Below are 21,620 nucleotides of genomic sequence, written 5' to 3' on the forward strand. Positions count from 1 at the left end.
CGCCTTGCTGAAATCGGTTTGGAGACCTCGGACGCGCCATTTCTACAGACATTCGTGACCATTGCTCGTTGTTTACCAGGTATTTACCCTTATAAATCCTTCATACGCCTAATTTGTCTGTGAATTCCCTCAAAAAGCTTAAAAGACGAAGAAACTTGCAAATTCGCCGGCAAAATCCCTGTGCCTAGTCCCCATTTGCAACTGTAAGGTCGAAAACCATCAGCTGAGCCTTGTTTGCCTAAATTTCACCAAAAGACTGCACTCTGTTCGCGCAATCGCGAACCAGTTACTCAAAGTACACCTACTTGCTATAAAAGAAAGATTCAGACCAGACATTAGTCTTATCTCTACCTTAAAGCAGTATTTCAATTGCTGCAGCTGATCATTTATCCTTTATCCCTGAATAATTCACATTTCTCCGTTGAAGAAAACTCTTTTGTGTTGCTCTGCATAGCAACTCCATCCATAATCCTAGGAGAAATCATGGATCCACCAGTAGCTCCTATAGCGTTGAACGTTGCTCCATTGAATGCCCCTCAGAGACAATTGGAATGGCAGCCTCTGGCAGACATGGACTATCAGATTTCAGAGGAAATGCTGATGAGGACCAAGTTCCACATTCACCTGCTCAATGAATTGAAGGCCAAGCATGAGACTGGAACAGATGTGCTGGGCATATGGGAGTCATTCCTCCCTATTTTTAAGCTCCCTCAGGTTAGACAATTCCCTGATTTGATCCATCTGTGTGCTGAAAACTATGACCCCACTCAGAGGGCAGTTCTTGACCCTTCAGGCTCAGCTGTGTTTTATATCACCCCAGAAGCTATCAAAGATATGCTCTGCTTCAGGACTGAGAAGAAACTGGTCCCTCTATCACTTGTAGACCTGATAAATCAAGGAGCCAGAATGACAGATGCTCAGGTCACCAAATTGAATCAGCTGTACATTGACTCTGACTCTGTGAAGTATCCTCCTATCAATCAAGTATACCTCAACCAACTGGGCAGAGATCTTGCAGACATGATCAGTCCCATTTTGGGATACAACTCAATTGAGTTTGTTGATCAAACTGTGCTGGTAATGATGCTCATGTTTGCTCCTGGCAAGTCTCCTATCTGCTATGACTATGCCACCTATATAGCAGACAAAATACATGAGCAACTAATGAACCTGGCAAGAGAAAGAGTGTTCAGATACACCTCTTACATTTACCACTTAATCTTATATCATCAACATCAGAAGTTCTCTTTTCCAATCAAAAGAGTGGAAGCCCAAGGCAATCCAAGATCAGTGGTCTATTGGTCCTCTGTTTTCCACTGTAGATTCGAGTCTCCTTATACTTATTGTGAGTTCATAGATCTCTTCATCCACCCAGCTATGTCAATGATGATGAGCTTACCTCCTCCAAGGCTCACTGATGACATGCAAAGGATCCTGCAGTTATCCAAATCATACAGCATTGGGGACTGGTACTTTTACTAGAACCACACTGTCATCAGAATATATGGGTGTGAATTGCCTCCCTACAGACTACCCAAATATGTGCCTATGAGGTTGTTTGCCCTAGAATACTGTCAGGCGGAAAGAGTCGATTGTGTGGACACAACCAACCTCCCTAGGAGCCTAAGACTCTCTAGTGACAAACAAGACAAACAAGAGCAATCCTTCTCTAAACATGCATTTACTATATGGGAAATCAAGTGTTTAGATCCTACCTGTAATCCAACGCTATTGTAGCAGTCCTGCTCCGTTGATCCGGATGAGCTCCTCCTTCACTTTGAAACCTGCATACACTAACAATCAAACGATTAAATAGCACTTGATAATCTCATAGAATAAAACATATTTAACACATAGACCAAGGAGTACATGAAACAACTCATAAATAACAAGTTATTGAGAAGAATGGATTCATTTGCATTAATAGGTAACAAAAGGAACAAATACAACCTGAGCCTTGGTATTGTGCAAGTCCCTCCCAGGGTCCATCAAGAGTTCTCCTTTACTTTGACAAAGCTCACCCACTTCCAAATAGAACAAGCAAAGATGGCAATCTCTCCTCACAAGCTTCTAAATGGGAGTCCTAATTCCTGCAGCATTTACCCTTAGAAATGTATAGCTTCCAACCTCTCCTCCTTCTAGCCCAATGCCTGTATTTATAGTGCTCAATAGGAAGTTAATCAGGTCCACCATCAATGGGATAATCCCCTCTTTGGATGGGATAGCTCCCTTATTGATGGGATCAATTCCTCTTTGGTAGGAGTGCATGAACCATCTGGAGGCGCTCAATACACGTCGAACAACCTTCTAGAATTCTCTAGAAATGACCACAAGTAACTTTTTAAAGATGAAACTTGCGCATTTTAACCTTTACAGGGGGACGCACCTGCTCCTTTACATACAGAGCATCCAAAGACGCAACTTTTGTGAACATTGGGTGCGTCCCCGCAGGTAAGGTTGAGAGAACCTGCGTCCCCAGAGATAAATACATTTAGAAAGACTTTCTCTCTTTTTTGGAGTTTGGCATGGAGAGCAGAGGCATAAGACTTGCCTAAGAGGGTAGCATGACTGTTGATAGAGCCATACTAACTGTAAATAGTCATGGTGACATTTTTTAGTGTAACAGATTGCCCCCTAAAGTGCGAAGCCTGTAATTGATTAGGGTTTTGTATTATCTAGGAAGGGTGAAGCGCTTTATCATTTCAAGGATTATCTCGTGGAGAGCCTGGTCAGAACCTGCAATTTTCAACACAAAATACATGTATAAGATTATATCATCACTGAGGTAGGCATTCCCATACTCAGATTAAAACTTTAACTAACAGACTAACTACTCTGGTACAAGAATGATCTTGCAGTACATCATAATCATAGACTTTTGTAGACACAGTATGGGCGCAACCATCTGTTTATGATTAGTCTACTTTAGATAATGAATACAAAACTCCTCGCAGCCTGGATGGTGGAAACTAGATCCAGGGTCTTCATTTCTATTTCCCTAATTGGTACGATTCTAGCCATGCGAATAAATGAGTTGATGTCGAACATGGTAGAAACCACTTGATTACCAGTCGATGATGAAAACTGTTAACAAGCGTGAGAGAGACCACCAGTAATGTCAATGGTTCTCAAAGTACCCAGTACAATCCATGAGATGTGAATGAATGAGTTGATGTCGAAAATTTCACGGAATCCTTCAATCAAAAGTCAATGATGTAAACTGACGTCAAAGGCGAGAAACCTGCCATTGATGCATGCAGACTTCAAGGCACTGATGATTTCTAAGTCATCTCTCTAGATAATGTATTGATGTCGATAGAAAGCGACCCGTTGCAGGCAAGCCCGCAACACGAAATCATTGTTCAAGTTGAAGAAATGTTGCTGTAAGGACTGACTCAGGGATGGTCAAATGGATGACAAGTATTTTGCAGATGAAAGTTTTGCTTGCAGACCTCTTGAACACATAACGACACAACAGATGGCTTGGCGATAAACGACTCAAAGTTAATCCCCGGAACCCGGTTGAAGACTTTCAAGGTGGTTTGATCAACTGTGAGGTAAAGGATTTCCCAACCCAGGTGAATGAAAAGTGTCGTGTTCAAGAGTGGTAATAAAGTTTCTTCTGAGACAAAAGGTAACAAATAGGCTCATTCTTCTCTCTTTTCCCCCACCATTTCTGGCAAGTACCTCTTTATTTTTAACAAGCTTGAGGAGGATAACATATGCTTGATTATAAGCTCATCCTTCGGATGAGTCCAACCTAGTTTTGATTCGAACCCTAGGAAGGAGTGGTTCGTTCCTGTTTGTAATTGAACAGGTCCTTTACTGTGAAATGTTTAACGAGCCCAGTATAGGAGAAACTCGGTGTTTTTCAATTTTAGAGAGTCTGAAAAACTTAAGAAGACTCCAAGTTGAACTTTTTCGTAGATTTGTGTCCCTCAAGCCCGAAAAAGTATAAAATAATACCTGGGGGAACCGCTTGATCTTGCGACCAAGGAGTACTTTCATAATTAGTGCCACTGACCTGAAAAGTAAAAAGCGATCAAGGACACGTCGTTTTATTTCCGTATCGAGTTTGAAACGACAAAAACCCGGCAATCTTTTCTTGATTCTACGGTCAGAAAAGAGCTATAAGGGGACTGTCTTTTAATTCCGTTTTAACAAGTGTAAAAGAAACGCTCGGCAATCTTTTCATTTTTTAGGAGTCAGAAAATGGCTTAAAAGATGACTCTGATATTTTGGTTCGTGAAAAATGACAATTTTCCCTCTAAATCCCTTTGTCCTGCACAAAAACGACACATTACTCATACCTGTTTAAGATAGGCAAAATACATCGAAAAACATCCTTCCATGGTGAAAAATGAACAAATTCATCCAAAAAACCTATAAAAAGACTTTTTACCATGTCATTTTTACCATTTTACTGTTGAGGTTGAAAAAAGGGCTTTTGGCAAGAAACTTCTCGTGGTCGCTGCGGAAAATCCGACCGTCAGAATCGAACGCCGTCTCCTCCAGGTATTTTACAACATCCTCCTCTTCAATTTCATCCGATTAAAATTGTGTTTTAGGTTTTAGTTTTGATTTTTTGGGGGGTTTTGGGTTTCAAAGTGCGCTCTGCGGGGGACGCAGGTGCCCTTCGGGTGACCTGCGTCCCCTGACTTTTTCCTGTACAGGAAAAAGGTTGGGGGACGCAGCCCACCTTCAGGCCAGCTGCGTCCTGACGCCCTGTGTTTTAAACGCGGGGTGCGTCCCCCGTGAAAGGCGGGATTTGAAACCCCAATCTCCACAAATAACCATTAAAAATTTCCCAAATTAATTCTAATCTCTATTTCTTGGTGTGTAGGGCACTCACCATGTTGGATTGGAGAGAAAGAGAGCACGAAGACGTTGATTTAGCCGCAATTGAACATCAACCTTCCATTGATGCCCTAAAAACATGCGGGCTATATAAATACTGGTCCATACCTGGCATGAGGGCTCAGGTGAGATTCTTGGAATGCCTGGTTGAGAGATGGAACGTTCAAGAGCAATGCTTTTACATAGGAGGGCACTAGCTCGAGATAGAGCCCTCTGATGTATACTTTCTCACTGGCTTGTCAAATAGAGGCGAGCAACTCAATCCAGCCGGGACTAGGCCGGGTGGCCAATCCCTTGCTAGTCTTCGGGCAGATTGGTGCACACCCAATGCACACCATGCGAAAGGCGTGGAAATCAAACACATCTCTCTGTGTGAACTCAAAGTTATAGCTTTCACGGTTACCAGAATTTGCGGCGCAACTTCTTTACATATTGCCTTTGGGTCCTGTTGATGCCTCGAAAATCGGTGCAACAACATTGGGGGATAACCACCCGGTCCGGACCTTAAAAGCAGCTCCTTTTCCGTTTGGTGTGGTGGCTCCGACTGTTCATCTAGGTCCAGTTACCTTCTCCCTATTGCTATTGGTTTATGATGTATCTTTACATACCAATAGACAGGGATATCAGATCACTTCTCCTTGCTGATCAAGCAAGAGAATGACCCTTAAGCTGATTTGGGTTCAGCCAAGCCACAACTAAAGTTTTGCCTCTATGAGAAGAGGACTTAAAAGAATGTAGAATTTAGTCTAAATGCAAGCTTATTCTATGATGCAAGCAAAAGAAACTAATCTAAATCCTATCTTAATTAGGCAGATATAGATCTAACCCAACTAAGAGCAAGATAATTAAAGTATTGGGATTTAGATATGTCTTGTTTATAATGAATACCAAGTTAATGAAGTAGTTCAATTAACTGATATTATGGATATCAAAACACATCCTATTGAGACCTCTTAACTGAAATAATAAACCAACAACACTTAGGAAGTAGTTCACATAAATGATATTGATTATCAAATCAGCAAATCCAATAATTGAATAATGATATGTGGAAATAGTTCACAACATATTACCACTCAATAAATCAGTTTTAATAAGGCAGATTTATGAGTAAATAGTTACTCAGAAATCAAAAATTAATCCATAAGAACAGAGATACATGATAACAACATTGAGACAAACTACCCATATTGACAATAGTGCACAAACATGAATAAAATTACACATTCCTGTTACCATAGAAATGAAACTGATATTTAAAACAATAGTATTAAAAATACCAATTTATTGCATCCATTTCTCTGTCCTTGGTCTCCAACAGTCCTTTACATTGCTTGAACTTCTGCCTTTAAAACTAGAGCCACAATAGTGCAAACTCTGCCCCTCATACATAATCCAAGATACAAAGGAAAAATCCTCAATAATCCCCAGATCTGAGATTTTCTCTCCTCTCTCCTACAACTCTAAATTCCTATTACAGTAGTTCTTTTAGAAGTCTAGCATTGCAGAGGAGAGCAACCCCTTTTACATTCTGCAATCTGTTATTTATAATATTTGTGAAGGAATTTTGGAGAGGAGAGTTTGTTGAAGAGAAATCTGCCAAATATAAGTTTGCTTGCTCCTAATTCTGATCTTCAATTGCTGGAGCATTCTCATTGCTTGAAATCCTTTTCTCCATATCTTTTCCACTGTTTTCCTGCAAAAGAAATCAAAATAAATTAAAATGCAATCAAAATATCATTTCTGGCAATTAAATCAAACCCAATCAAATTCTATTTTAAATAAATAATTGAAAATAAAATATAAGCTCTGTATTGATGCTTGTAATGATTTTATTGGCAAAGGATATCGTTGGCCAATGGATCTGCAATTAGAAGAGGCTTTGGATAAATGAAATTGAAGAAAATAACTCAGAAAATTGATTTTGTTTTTCAAAATTCGGAGCATGATCTTCTGCCTGATTTTTGACCCAATAAATGAGTAAATCTGTTGGTGAAACCTCCTCCAAAATGTTCTCCTTGATTTTCTCTTTCCAATGAGCCGTCCTGGGCCTCATTTGGCCAAGTAGAACTCAATTTATGAGCTTCCAAAGTTGATGGGTCAAATCTGATGTAAATCTGGAAATTCTGTTGCTGGGCTAAAAAATGAGAATTTAAATTAAAAATTAAATCCTAAATTAGTCCCTAGTTAATTCTAATTTAATTGCTGATTATAAACTAAACTATTTATTAATTTAACTAACTAATGATTTATAAACAAATCCATTCTTAATTAAAAACTAATCAATATTAATCTAATTAATTAAAAAAACTAATTAATATCAATCTAACTGATATTTAAATTAATTAAATATTACATATAATTAATTAATTTAATTAATATAATATCTATTACATATTACATATTAATATATATTAAAAATATAAACTAGTTATATTACCATATCTAATATATATTAAAACTAACCATATTATCCTACGTCTTACCTCCCTTATTCATATGGTAACATACGATTTCTAAAAATAAAATTAATATGTGAGCTTAAAATGAATACCCAAGTTTGACTTGTTTGACTTATCGCATAGGCTCAAGCGTGGTGTCGGGGGCATAACGTTTGCATAGGATGGAGACTCCCGATGCGATGGAACATTCACATGTTTTTTAAAATTTTGGTTAATGCCCCATTGTATTGGTAAGTCGGGGTGGTATTTGTTTTATTACTTTGAATGCCCTTTCGCATCGGCAAATCGGGAGGGTATGGCCATCGGCTTTTTAAAACTTAATACAAAATCCGCGATTCGATATCGGCATCGGGTATCGGGTATGGTTAACTTGTGATGCACGAAGCCTCCGATGCGATTAGGAAGTCCCGATGCGATATTATTTTTATATATTAAATATTAATTTAATTTAATTAATTATATTAAATAATAATTAATTTAATATTTAATATTAAAAATCAATTTTTATTTTGGTTTTATTTTTATGAATTTAAGTTTGTAAACTATAGCTAAAAATAAAACTACAACTACTTAAAAAATAATAAAAATAAACTATAGCCACTTGAATGTTTGGGTTTTCGAGATTAGGATTTGATTTGGCAATTGGAGTGAATTTCTTAAAACCCCGATAATTAATAATTTGGCTGCATGACTAAAAAATGAAACTTGCTACTGGTTAATATGTAAAATGAATGCCTTATTGAACTAATTTATTTACAAAATGCAATATTGTACATTTTATACAATTTTAACCCAGGCTAGATAAATGATGAAACTTCAAAGGAGTGCCATTTTCAAACCAGTTGACCAAATGAGACGAAACAAGCGTCAATGAGAAGCTTATAAAAAATCGACTCTAACAAAGCAATCAAAACAAGAATCCAAAGAAAATGTAAAATTAACCAAAACGTAGTGCAATCAACTAAAATAAAAATCCAAAAAGGTGCTTAGCCAAAAATTTTATAGAAAGGGTCCCCATTATTCGAAGTGGACGCATCAATAATGGGGGGTGTTGTGTTTTTACCACAACAGGTCCCAAATGCGGATGGCGATTGACTGTTACCAAGGCACCATTTTCAACTGGTGTGATGCTGTGTCGGCTAATATGAAGAGCCAACTGACTAGGGCAAAGAACGGACGACTGAAGACCTTTGGATATGGGCCTCTAGTTGTGAGCTTTGCCTTAGAGAGAGTTCCGATGCTGATCCCTCAGCAACTCACTGTTGATATCTTGGGTCCTCGGGAGCCAAAGCTGATACGATGGGTTACGGTGATGGCCCGACATCCTGACGAGGGCGCGGCGATTGTTCGATTCTCTGATAGTTATTTTCACTGGTTAGAGGACCAGGTTTTTTCGATCCAGGACTTTCCGTATGCCGGAGTAGATTTTCGAGGTGATCTGGACATGGTTCTTCCACAGGGAGAACAATGGGATGACAGAGGTACTTTATTTTTCACAAGTTTTTAAATTATGTATTTTTTTGTTGTTTTTTATATATATCATCTCAAAACTGACAGTAAAATTTTCAAAATGCAGATGTTGGTCCACAACGCCCAGCCAACCTCCGGCCTTTTGAGAGGAGACATCCAGTTGCACCGGTACAGGCCCCACAGGACGCGACTGCAGAGTCACTAGCTGAGTTGGAGCAGGATCTAGAGCGTCTGACGGCAGATATGCCTGAGACTACCATAGATGATATTCCTATCAGACTTCAGCGCTATGTAGTCGCAGTCCCTGGACCGTTTAGTAGATTTTTGTGTAAGGTAGCCCGTGCAGTGGTGTTGTATAGGGAGCACCACCAGTGATTAGCTAGTCACTTTGTAGACACATGTGACATTTTTGACTTTTTGTACTTTATCATTTTTGCCGATCATAAGGTGTTTTTCAACCTATGATCGAAGACGATGTATATTTTTTGACACACTCCTATATATATATATATCACTATTACCGGCTTATCTTGTTTAACATATGTGATGAAATGTTTTTAAATTTACTTGCATGATTATCGTAAATGTCTGTCCAACATTCGAGAAGCAATTGCATCTGCTAATGTATTTAAAGACCTTGGAATATGCTGATATTCAATGTAATCAAATTCACGTTCCAAGAGACGCACTCTCAAAAACAACCTTAATAACACAGGATTTCTAATGGCATAAACTCTATTAAGATGTAATACAACAAGTTCAGAATCTAACCTCACTATCAAACGTCGAATTCCAAATGAAATAGATTCGGATAATAATTCAACCACTGCACTGTATTCTGCAATGTTGTTCGTTGTTTGATCGAGGCTTACCCCATGCATAGAAACTAACTCGTCAGAGGGCGAATAGATAACCCAAGCTGCGGAAGAGATATTCCGTGTACTACGACAAGCACAATCAGCAAATCCAATGTATTTTTGGAGAGGTGTCGACATCTGCAATATCAAGAGTAAAACCAAGATAAGCCAGAATAACGACGAAAAACACACTCTCTAATCTAAGCACACTGACTAACTAACAAACATACTAGCTAGAAAGAAAACCTAACCTAACTAAAAATTCTCCATACCCACCATTTAAGCATAATACCTCTTTAGGTAAAGTCCATTTCTGGGTTTACCCAAAGAGTCCCCATCAAAATCTACCAGCTCATAAGCCCCTTTTGCTAGCTTTCGCTTTACAATGTAGGGTCCATGCCACATAGGAACGAATTTTCCAGCACCTAGCTTATCGTTAGCTTGATCATATAATAGCACTAGGTCTCCCTCCGAAAAACTTCGAGGGGTCACATTTCTATCATACTGAGCTTTCATTCGCTTCGCGTGAGTCTCGATTGCCAATGTAGCGTCACGTCGAGTCTCATCTAATTTAGCTAAGTACAATAAATGTTTCTCCTCTTCGGAAGTAGCTGGAAGTAATTCGACAGCCATTTGAAGTGATGGGATTTCGCATTCAATGGGTAACACAGCTTCCAAGCCATAAACTAGCTGGAAAGGAGTGAACCCTGTTGAAGTTTTCACTGAGGTTCGGTATGGCCATAGCGCTGAAAATAACATGTTGTGCCAATTCGATCGATGAATACCAATGGTTCGTCGGATCATGATAACCAGAACTTTGTTGATAGACTCAACCAAACCGTTGGCTTGCGGATAATAAGGAGTAGAGCTATCGTGGCGCAAACCAAGCTGGCTTGTAAGCTCAGTCATCATGATGTTTCGAAAATGGCTCCCATGGTCAGTAATGATTGCTTGTGGGACACCAAACCTAGTTATAATATGATTGAATACGAAAACTGCAGCTGTTTTGCCGCTTGCGTCGAATGTAGGCATCGCCTCGGCCCATTTAGTAAAATAATCAACCGTGAGGATGATATACGCATGCCCCCCGGCCGAGTGAGGGTTACAAGTAATAAAGTCGATACCCCATTTGGCGAATGGACTAGTGGCAATTATAGGGTGGAGAGGAGCAGGCGGTGCGCGCATCTTTCGGTCAAACACTTGGCAGTTGTGGCACTTCCGGACTGCAATGATACAATCTTTAAACATAGACGGCCAGAAATAGCCAGCGCGCAACACTTTCTGAGCTGTGGCATACCCAGACATATGACCGCCACATGCTCCAGAGTGACAATCATTCAAAACCCTCTCAGCCTCTTCGTGAGTTAAACAACGTCGAAAAACTAAGTCTGCCCCCCAGCGATAAAGTGTATCTCCAATAATTTTGTATTGCTGGGATTGAAACCGAATTTTTCGACGTTCCGCCTTGGAAGCTTCAGGCCGAAAGGTTTGGGTTTGGAGATAGATGATTATATCCCCGTACCACGGATCTACAGTACTGATAAGAAACAAAGATTCGTCCGCAATGGACTCCTCTGCCACAGTCTCTGTGTCAGCACACGGGAAGTCACACATCAATTCCGCAAAAACTAAGGATTTCTTAGACTTGGACTTCTTGAACTCCAAGTCGAACTCTTGCAGGATGACGATCCATTTAGATTACTTGCCCCCTAGCAGTTGTTTTGTCAAAATATAGATCGTAGGGTTGCAATCCGAAATAACTGTAGTTTTACGGAGAAGAATGTAGTGACGAAAACGCTGGACAGCTTGAACGGCTGCCAGGGCCAATTTCGCCACATGCGAATATTTTAGCTCAGTGGGATTTAGGGTCCTACTAAGATAATATATCACATGTTCCGCTCCGAATTCATCTTCTTGAACTAACACCATTCCAATGGTGGAATGCGAAGCTGCGAGGTATAAGAGGTAGTCCTGGTTGTAGTTGGGAGGATGCAACAACGGTGCATGGGTCAACGCGTGTTTAAGTGCATCAAAAGATTGTTGGGCAATCTCGTCCCAAAAGAATTGAGCGTTCTGTTTCAACAACCGTGTAAAACCTTTAGTGACCTCGGCGTAGTTTGGGATGAATCGGCGTAAAAAGTTCGCTTTCCTTTGCAAACTTTGGAGTTGGCGCAAACTCGAAGGAGGAGGCAATTTGATGATAGCTTCGACCTTCGAGGGATCGACGCGAATGTCGGCTTTTGAAACAACAAATCCTAGCAATCGACCTGTTTCTATACAGAAAACACACTTGTGGGGATTCAACCGAATTCGATAATGTCTACACCTCATAAAGATTGCTCGTAAGTGAACGAGGTGATCAGCTCGATGTAAAGAATGAGCAGGCAAATCATCGAGGTACGGTTGCACAATGTGCTTGATGTCATGAAATGCGTAAGACATCGCCCGTTGAAAAGTGGCCCCGGCATTCTTAAGCCCAAAAGGTAATTTGCAATAAGCAAATGTCCCCCATGGACAAATGAATGCCGTTTTTGGTTGGTCGGCAGGTAGAATATTGATTTGATTATAGCCCGAAAAACTATCCATAAAGGAAAACATTTCACTTCCGGCACAATCATCAATAATTTGATCGATATAAGGCGTAGGATAGTTGTCTTTTGGACAAGCTCGATTTATATCCCTATAGTCGATACAGATTCTTATCGTTCCTTGTTTCTTGTTGACCGGAATAATATTCGATACCCAATCCGTTAACGGGATCGGATAAATGAAACCTGCTTTCAACAGCTTTTCGACTTCTGCTTTAATTGTAGCCGCTTTTCGAGGGTGAATCTGACGCAACCGTTGCCGGACGGGTTTAGCATCCGGGTAGGTCTTTATTTCATGAACAATAATGGCAGGATCGATTCCCGGAATTTCTTCGTAAGACCAGGAAAACACATCGCGGAATTCTTGGAATAGGGCCTTGTAAGTTTGGATTTCATCTTCTGTACATGCGGCACCTATATGAATGTTCTCCTCAATTCCGGGCATCACTGAAATATCAATGGGAATAGTGCGAGAAGTATTCCCTAAATTCAACTCTGAATCAGAATGTTTCGTTGGATCGTCTACACTTAGGATTTCGCGAAGTTGTTCGTCAGATGACATGACTTCGGGAAACGCTATCCGTTCTAAGGTTGAGGTGAAAAGTGATTCTTCACTGACCACATTCATTTGGTCGATTTCGGTTGAACGCGAGTCGGTAAAAGACATGACAGCTTCATAAGCGATTTCATATGGACTCAAAGGCATAGCATCACCAAATGAGTCTATCTCAGATTCAGATGGGACAATCCAAGGATCATCATAAATAATGTTTTCTGATGTAATCATATGAATTTTTGCAAATGAAGGATCTACGCTGAGTGGAGGGAGAGGAAAAGTTCCCAGTAAACCGGAATCTTTAACTAAACCTACGCCAACGTCCCTATAAGGGATTGTCGTCTTATCGACATGCTGGATACTCTCTGAAGAGGCTGGGTCGGATGAAAAATATGTCAGCTGATCAATAGTCACGATCTTACCGTTATGTGGAAACTTAATTACTCTGAAGACCGATGAAACGACCGCTGTCATAGCATATGACCAACTTCGACCCAAAAGAAAGTTGTAGTCTAGAGGGGCATCAACCACTTCCACATCCAGACTAACGGTTTTACCTTCTACCCCGATAGGCAATTCCTGTAGAATACCAAACGGACGGAACCCACGGCCATCAAAGGCCTTAAGGATGGTGGGGGATTGGTTCAATGAAGAAGAACCAAGAGATCTCCAACATTGAATCGACATAATACACGTAGAAGCGCCCTCATCAATCACAGTCCGATGAATAGGCCTGTTTTTGACTATCACTGGAATTTGGAAAGCCATTTGATGGGGGAGACGCGGTGTACTATTTTCTAGATCGAAGATTATTAGATTCGGGTCCTGAACATCAATAGCTCCGATAGCCGACAAAAGTAATTTTCGTTGTGCTGGGCATGATTGCAGCACTTCTAACGCCGACATTGCTGAGGGTGAAATAGCTAAGTCCTCAACAATGTTGTAATTCTGGGCTGCTCTCGCATGTGGATTGAAAGCAGACCTTCGAAGTACACCCTTAGCGGGCGGTTTGATTACTAAGTCCGGGTTAGGTTTCTCAATCTGTAGTGGATCGGAACCAGGAGTTGAGGTTGATTGGTTAGAGTGAGAAGATTCTGCTTCCTTACCATCAACAGGATTCTTACTACCATAATCTTGCGATCAAGTCGCAATCCTCACATGAGACATCATCAAAATGGGTTCTTCACTGGCATTCGAGGAAGAACCTATCATCTTATTCTCCTGATCCAGAAATGGATTTTTTAACACAGCAGGAGTGGGAGAACCTTTGACTATTTTCACAACCTCGGCCCGATGAGGGCAATCTCTCGTAAAATGATCCTCTTCACAAATAAGACAAGGATATCGAGGTTTGCGCTTTTCGTCATTGGTTTCCGACTTTTCCGTTTTCTCCTTCGGAGCCTTGTCTGCTTTAGCCTTCTTCTTTCCTTTCTTCTTTCCACCGTTTTTTGATTTGGCCGTAGATGTCTCTACAGCGTGAATATCGGCGGTAAGTTCAGGAGAAGACTCTCCTGTCGAGGAATCAGGAAAAGTGATAATAGGAGTAGTTGAAGCCTTGGAAGACTTCTTCTTGCTCTTTGTATTCACGATACCAATCATACCATCAGCGGCATGAGATCCCGAAGGAGCAGCAGCGATTTGATTCGATTTTGGAAGATCCGGAATCTTCTCGTGTAACGTACCCGACTGAGTGTAAACTAAGTCAAGGTATTGCGCCTGAGCAATGACTTGCTCCTTAGTAACTACGCCGGCCTTAGCTACATCTTCAGTAATCTTCGGTAATAATGATTTAACAAACCATTCAGCTAAGATTTGGTCCGGGATAAAAACTTTCACTAGTCTTCTTCGACGTCTCCACTCATGAATGTGATCAGAAATATACGTGGACGTTGATTGTTTTAGTGAAGTTAATAACTTCGTGCCGTTATCGTATCTGACCGGCAACTGAAAGTGAGTTAAGAACAAGGTAGCTAACTGGCTAAAATTGTAAAAAGAGGCCCGTGGTAACTCAATGTACCACTTGGCCGCGGGACCAATGAGTGTACGCTGGAAAAGACGTAAGCGGATCGAATCATCCGAGATAGAATTGAATTTAGGGAATACTTCTCGCACTATTCCCATTGATATTTCAGTGAAGCCCGGAATTGAGGAGAACATTCATATAGGTGCCTAGGGAGGAGAACATTCTGATCTGCGAAACCAGAGATTCTGGGTTCGATCCCCAGTGGAGTCGCCAATTTGTTAGGGGGAAAGAGTCGATTGTACGGACACAACCAACCTCCCTAGGAGCCTAAGACTCTCTAGTGACAAACAAGACAAACAAGAGCAATCCTTCTCTAAACATGCATTTACTATATGGGAAATCAAGTGTTTAGATCCTACCTGTAATCCAACGCTGTTGTAGCAGTCCAGCTCCGCTGATCCGGATGAGCTCCTCCTTCACTTTGAAACCTGCATACACTAACAATCAAACGATTAAATAGCACTTGATAATCTCATAGAATAAAACATATTTAACACATAGACCAAGGAGTACATGAAACAACTCATAAATAACAAGTTATTGAGAAGAATGGATTCATTTGCATTAATAGGTAACAAAAGGAACAAATACAACCTGAGCCTTGGTGTTGTGCAAGTCCCTCCCAGGGTCCATCAAGAGTTCTCCTTTACTTTGACAAAGCTCACCCACTTCCAAATAGAACAAGAAAAGATGGCAATGTCTCCTCACAAGCTTCTAAATGGGAGTCCTAATTCCTGCAGCATTTACCCTTAGAAATGTATAGCTTCCAACCTCTCCTCCTTCTGGCCCAATGCCTGTATTTATAGTGCTCAAGAGGAAGTTAATCAGGTCCACCATGAATGGGATAATACCCTCTTTGGATGGGATAGCTCCCTTATTGATGGGATCAGTTCCTCTTTGGTAGGAGTGCATGAACCATCTGGAGGCGCTCAATACACGTCGAACAACCTTCTAGAATGCTCTAGAAATGACCACAAGTAACTTTTTAAAGATGAAACTTGCGCATTTTAACCTTTACAGGGGGACACACCTGCTCCTTTACATACAGAGCGTCCAAAGACGCAGCTTTTGTGAACATTGGGTGCGTCCCCGCAGGTAAGGTTGAGAGAACCTACGTGTTATAGACATTTTTGTGCCTCGCATCATGGAGCATGGAATGTCGATAATTACAGGGATCCTCAGTCCCTAAACATGTTGTTCTTACCCCTAAAAGAACAAGGTCGTCAAACAACAGCACTTCCAATCAGTTCTCCACCTGAAAACACTTCAAAATAGGCTTATTTTGGATCATGTCAGCTGCTTAACTGAGCTTCTGCGCTGTAATGCAACTGTCCCACTCTGTACCTGCGCTGGAAGTCAAAAGTAATGAAGGCTACCTGCGCTGGGCGAGATTGGCCAAGTGGCACAGTCATCCTGCAAGGTGTCAACTGCCCAGGAAGCTTCCAAACTGACACTTGGTTCATCAGATTCGCCTTGTGATGAGTAAGAGGTACTTGATCACCATGTGTAACCAAGGATCTCCAAGTGGGCTCAAGAACTAAAGATTAACTGAAGAGGGAGAGGACACAAGGCAGCTTCATGTCAGTCTCAAGCTGACTCATCCTCTCTTCTTCTATCCTATATATAGAGCTCTTCTATGAGGTCTAGGGAGGCGGGAATTTTGTGTAAAGCAAGGAGGTGCTGTTGGATTACAGTTAGAGCTATTGGGTGATTGTTTTACTAGAGGTGAAGAGGAGAGTTCTTGCTGCTGGGGAGGTGCTGCTGGATTGGAGCCATCATTGGTTGTAACCTTCTCAGAACCCTGTTACTTCTATCAATAAAGTTTTGCATGTTCTCCTATATACTTGTATTGCATTGATGTATTGTATTTACATGTATATTTGATTCACTCTAATCCATGCATCAGTTATGAGTACTTGTATCTTGTAGTTTCCTCTCTCGTTTTGTGCAGGGCTTGTGTGTAGCTGGACCGGCAAAGAGAGCAAGGAGCTGGGAACAAGAGACAAAGAGAGAGGATCAAGATCGACTAAGCGAAGGATACCAGGTTGGTTGATCATTTCTTCCCCCTCTCTGTACTTTCATAAAGGAAAACATCAAAGCTTTACTTTCAGTTGTTGCTAAAGACTGTCACCTTTAGAGTAGGGATAGGGTCATCCGCATCGGATACTTTTCCCCACAACAAACTGGCGACTCCGCTGGGGAAGCATTAGTATCTTGTTGATGTTTGTAGTATTTTGCTATTCATTTCTTGAAGAAAAGAGTACCAAATCGAAAAGCTTTTGACTATATCAAAAGCGAAGTAGAGGGACTGCTACTCTTGCTCATTTGTTGAGCAAATTCAAGATTTGAAGAGCCTATCTACAAAAGACTCTTTACTCTTTGTGATAGATCTTCATCCTCTTGATCATCCCTTAGCCTGTACTTGACCTATAGCTTTTTATTTCAGCAAAAACAGTGCATTTTTGAGCTTTTTATGACCCGGAATTCTTTGTAGACGAAACTCTCGTGAGTCAGTGCAGGCTGTACACAGGCAGTCTGCATTACAGCGCAGGTGCTCCCTTCGGGAACTGCGCTGAGAGTGAAATTGGCAGACTAGAACCTGCGCTGGTCCAGTTAGCCCTTGTCTTGCTCAGTCTTCCTATTGTGTCTTGGCCCTGTTTGTACTTGTTTTTGGCTGATTGCTTGCTGGTTATTGTACTTGCTGTAAGCCACTTCTCCTTGACATTATTCCGCCTCAGTTGTGTGATGAAACTGTGAATGTTCTTTCAGTATTTCTTGTTTCAGTTACAGTTTCCCATTGTGAAAAGCGAACCAGTATAGCTGTGACCTCTTAGATCCTGAACTGTAAAAGTGTCTTTGTGATCTTATGAGCTAGTTTTATTACTGTTCATGGCTGTTTGAGTTTGTTTGTTTTTCACTTTATGGTTTGAATTCATATATTTTTAGTGTTGAAACAAGTACCTGTAAAGCGTTTTTTCATTTTAGAAAAAATTGGTTTGTTTACGCTTCAAATTGAATTCGAAAGTCATACAACAGTTTTCCTTTTGTCTACATCAACATTAAAGGGAAAGAAAAGAAATACATGCATCTTGCATTCGCATTTTGATAAGTTTGGGTGTCTGATCTAGGAGAAAGTGCATTAGTTTGTGCTTGGTGCTCTGTGTGGAAAGATATTGTTTTTCTCTCCCCTCAGTAGTTAGGATTTTCAAAGCTAAAAAGATTGTGAAAGCTTGCTTATCATTTTAGCTGCATTTAGGAATTTGTACCAATACATCTCGTGGTGATCCTGAAAGACAAACTGATAAACAAGATCAACTTAAAATATATTGAATGAATCTAAAAACGCATTGTAACATAACGCTCACAGTAGAGGTCTAGGTAGAGACGTGTTCCGGCGTCGTTAAACGTAGTGACTGTCGATCTCTACGAAGGTGGGTGATTCCTCCTGAGGGACGATAGCACTAATACGGACTTGTGCTCCCGCGTACCGTCGCGTATATTGGGAGACCCCTATAGGCAATTATCCTTTATCCTTAGGAAGCCGTGTCGACCGCCCTACTGATCGCGATGCAGTGAACACAGCATTCACGAAGATCGACCACCCGTACCGTAAAACGTATTCTGTGGTTTCGCGAAAGGTTTGGCACACCCTCTGCCTAGATCTCCAGAGCAGTTTCTTTTGGCCCTTTTCAAACTCTATAACTGAAAAGGTCCAACCGAGCATTTGTCACTTCGGGCTTGTTAATACATCGAAGGCGACTAGAGTCATCTTTAGCTTTTTCTCGACTCTTAAAACATGAAAAAGCAAAGTTGTGTCTAAAAGCGTCTAATAAAATTCATTCAATACGGAAACATAATTCCCCTTTTTGTATTTTAGTTGATCAAGTAATCCGCAACCGTGGAGGAAAGTCAATTAAAACCCCGTCGTTCAGGGAGGCTTGCGAGTCAACCGCCTTTGTCTCCGGAACCGAGAGTAGTACGGACGAAGCGAACTCGCTTGACCAGGTCAAAATCTCCTTTTAAAGTTAGAACGGAAGTTCCAACAACATCTGAGATTCTGGTCACTCCCAATATTTCTGGAATCCCTGCCTCTATTGAAGAAGTTCAACAGCAACAGAAGGACAGTGGTACTGATCCTAGTCTGAAGACAAGTACTTGCATAACTGAACCAGTTCCATCTGAAACCGGTCCACAGAGTCTTGTTTTTCAAACGACTGTCGCTGTCGAAACAACCCCTTCTTCGGCACCAGAAATCTTTTACGGACCTGACGGTCTGCCTCTTCCTCCTGGTCTGATTGCAATAGAGGAAATCGTAGAAGACCAGCAAGCAAATACTCCAATTCATTTTGGAGTAGGTACCCCTCTTTTTCCTTCTGCATCAGAAGTTTGTCTATCGCCACCAGAAGTTCCTGAAGAATCGGTAGGAAGTTTATTGGATAGACTTAAAATGTCTGAACAACCGGCGACATCTAGAACTGTGCCAAACGACACAGCGACAGCAGAAGTTCCTGCTGCCAATCCAACGATGTTTGCCGGCATACCATCCGTCCCGACTAGCTCTCATTAGCTAGAAGGAGTCCACCCAGGGACTATTATGACAACTTGGTCTGTTCCAGTTTGTTCTTCCGGTATAATACCCGGTAATTCTTATGTTGAAACTAGACAAATTGATCCCTTTGGGAATCATTTTGGGCCATCCAGTCCTCAAAGGCCATCTACACCCTTGAGCTCCGGATTGTTACCGTATGGGGGGCAATATGCCCTTTCACTTCCCCTTTCGGGGGGATATCCATACGGCAGTTTTCAACCACATTCAGGTTTGACTGAAGTAACGACGAGTGGTTGGGTACCTATGTTACCCCAACAACCAAGAATTGTATATTCCATGCAACAATGTGTACCTATGTCTAGTATCCCGACGACGCCAGCAATTGTAACCGTGTCGCAAGTTCAATCGATGCCTGTTGTATGTCAACCCCAAGTTGTAATGCAACAGCCTATTGACCCTGCAACACAACCACAATCGCCAATTGCCGGGACGACACAGATACAAACGGGGACTATAACCCCGCATCTTGGTCCGTCGGTTAGTGTCGCACATCAAAACATGGCTTCACAACCATGGATGGTGCAATACCAACAACCTCAGTTTCAACAGGTGTACCAAGGATCTGAGCAACAGATCTTTGCGAATAGTGGGCAACCCTATATTCAGAACGGGTTAAACCAACCACTTTATAGTGGCCAAGCCCACCAGCCGTACCAGCCATATCAACATCAGTTGCATTATGCTGGTGTGCAAAGGCCTATTGCTCAGGCGATTCCATCGTATCCAGGGTACGCCTCGCCAAACCTGAATCAGCAGTTGCCATTCGTGGCGACTCTAGAATTACCAGATTTACATCGGTTAACGAACGATCCAATCGCCTATGCCCATTGGTGGCCAGCGATTCCTCACAAACTTCCTTCGGACATTCCTAAATTCAATGGAAATCCTGGCGAAGACCCGTCGAATCATGTGATGACATTCCATCTGTGGTGTTCGTCGAATACCTTGAATGATGATTCGATAAGGCTTCGTCTTTTCCAGAGGACATTGACTGGTCCGGCGGCCAAATGGTATATTGAATTACCTAGAGCCTCTTTCGACAATTTTAGTTCCCTAGCCACGACTTTCTTAACACACTTTCAGTTACCTATAAGGTACGAAACTGGAACAGAGATCTTGACCAATTTCAAGCAGACAACGGCCACACATATATCTGATCATATACATGACTGGCGTCGTCGATGAAGGATGGTAAAAACCTATGTTCCAGATCAGCTATTAGCTGAGTGGTTTATAAAGTCGCTTCTGCCTGCTATAACAGAAGATGTGGCCAAGGGAGGCGTCGTAACAGAGGAGCAAGTTATTGCTCGTGCTCAATATTTGGACTTAGTATATACTCAGTCGGGCATGCTCTATGATAAGATACCTGATGCCCCCAGACCGGAATTTTCAATCCCTCCTCCTCCCGGATCGAATAGTGACTCTCATGCCGGTGATGGCGTGATTGGAACTGCAAACGCTAAGTCGACAAGGGATTCGAATAAGAAAGCCCGTAAGACTTCGAATCAAAAAGCAAATCAAGAGATTCTTGCTTCGGAGGTAAACGCTGTATCTACGGATAAAGACAAAAACTCCAATCAGCCAGGAAGCAAGAGGAAACAAAACGAAGGGAAGAAGAAGAAACAGAGTGAGTCATCTCCTCAAAAGACTTCTTCAAGCTCTCCTAAGAAAGGGAAACCAAAGAGTCCATGTCATATATGCGATGAGGATCATTGGACAGCAGATTGTCCATACAAAGCTGAGCTTAAAAGATTCTTTAAGAGCTCGAAAACCTCAGCCGTGTTGACTGACCCGTTTCCCAATCAAGGACAAAATCTGGTTGATAGTAGAAATGCTTCCCCGTCGCAAGTACTAATGGTGTCGACCTCTGAACAGCAAAATGATGCTTTGATTTCGACGAAGTGCAAAAACTGCGGACATCCGCAGTCGTCAAACAGTAAAGGAAATGATCAACCAAGCAGTTCGACGACAACTTCGACAAAAGTTGTGCCACCATTTACGACGGGAAGCATTCCTATGATCCAAAGAAGGAATCACTCTCTCCAAAATATCGGAGTCATTTTCCCAAAAGACCCTACTTTAATGGGTACTTCCGCATTTCCGCCTTCAAATAATCTGACGGAAATGACCACAATGGAATATGAGACCTTCTGTTTCTAGCGGATCTGAAAGATCGAGGATAGTTCCTATCTCAGGTC

Source organism: Pinus tabuliformis, chromosome 3_2 (genome assembly GCF_031772625.1).
Source record: "Pinus tabuliformis cultivar Carrire ecotype Pingquan chromosome 3_2, CPIR1, whole genome shotgun sequence".
Taxonomy (NCBI): Eukaryota; Viridiplantae; Streptophyta; class Pinopsida; order Pinales; family Pinaceae; genus Pinus; species Pinus tabuliformis.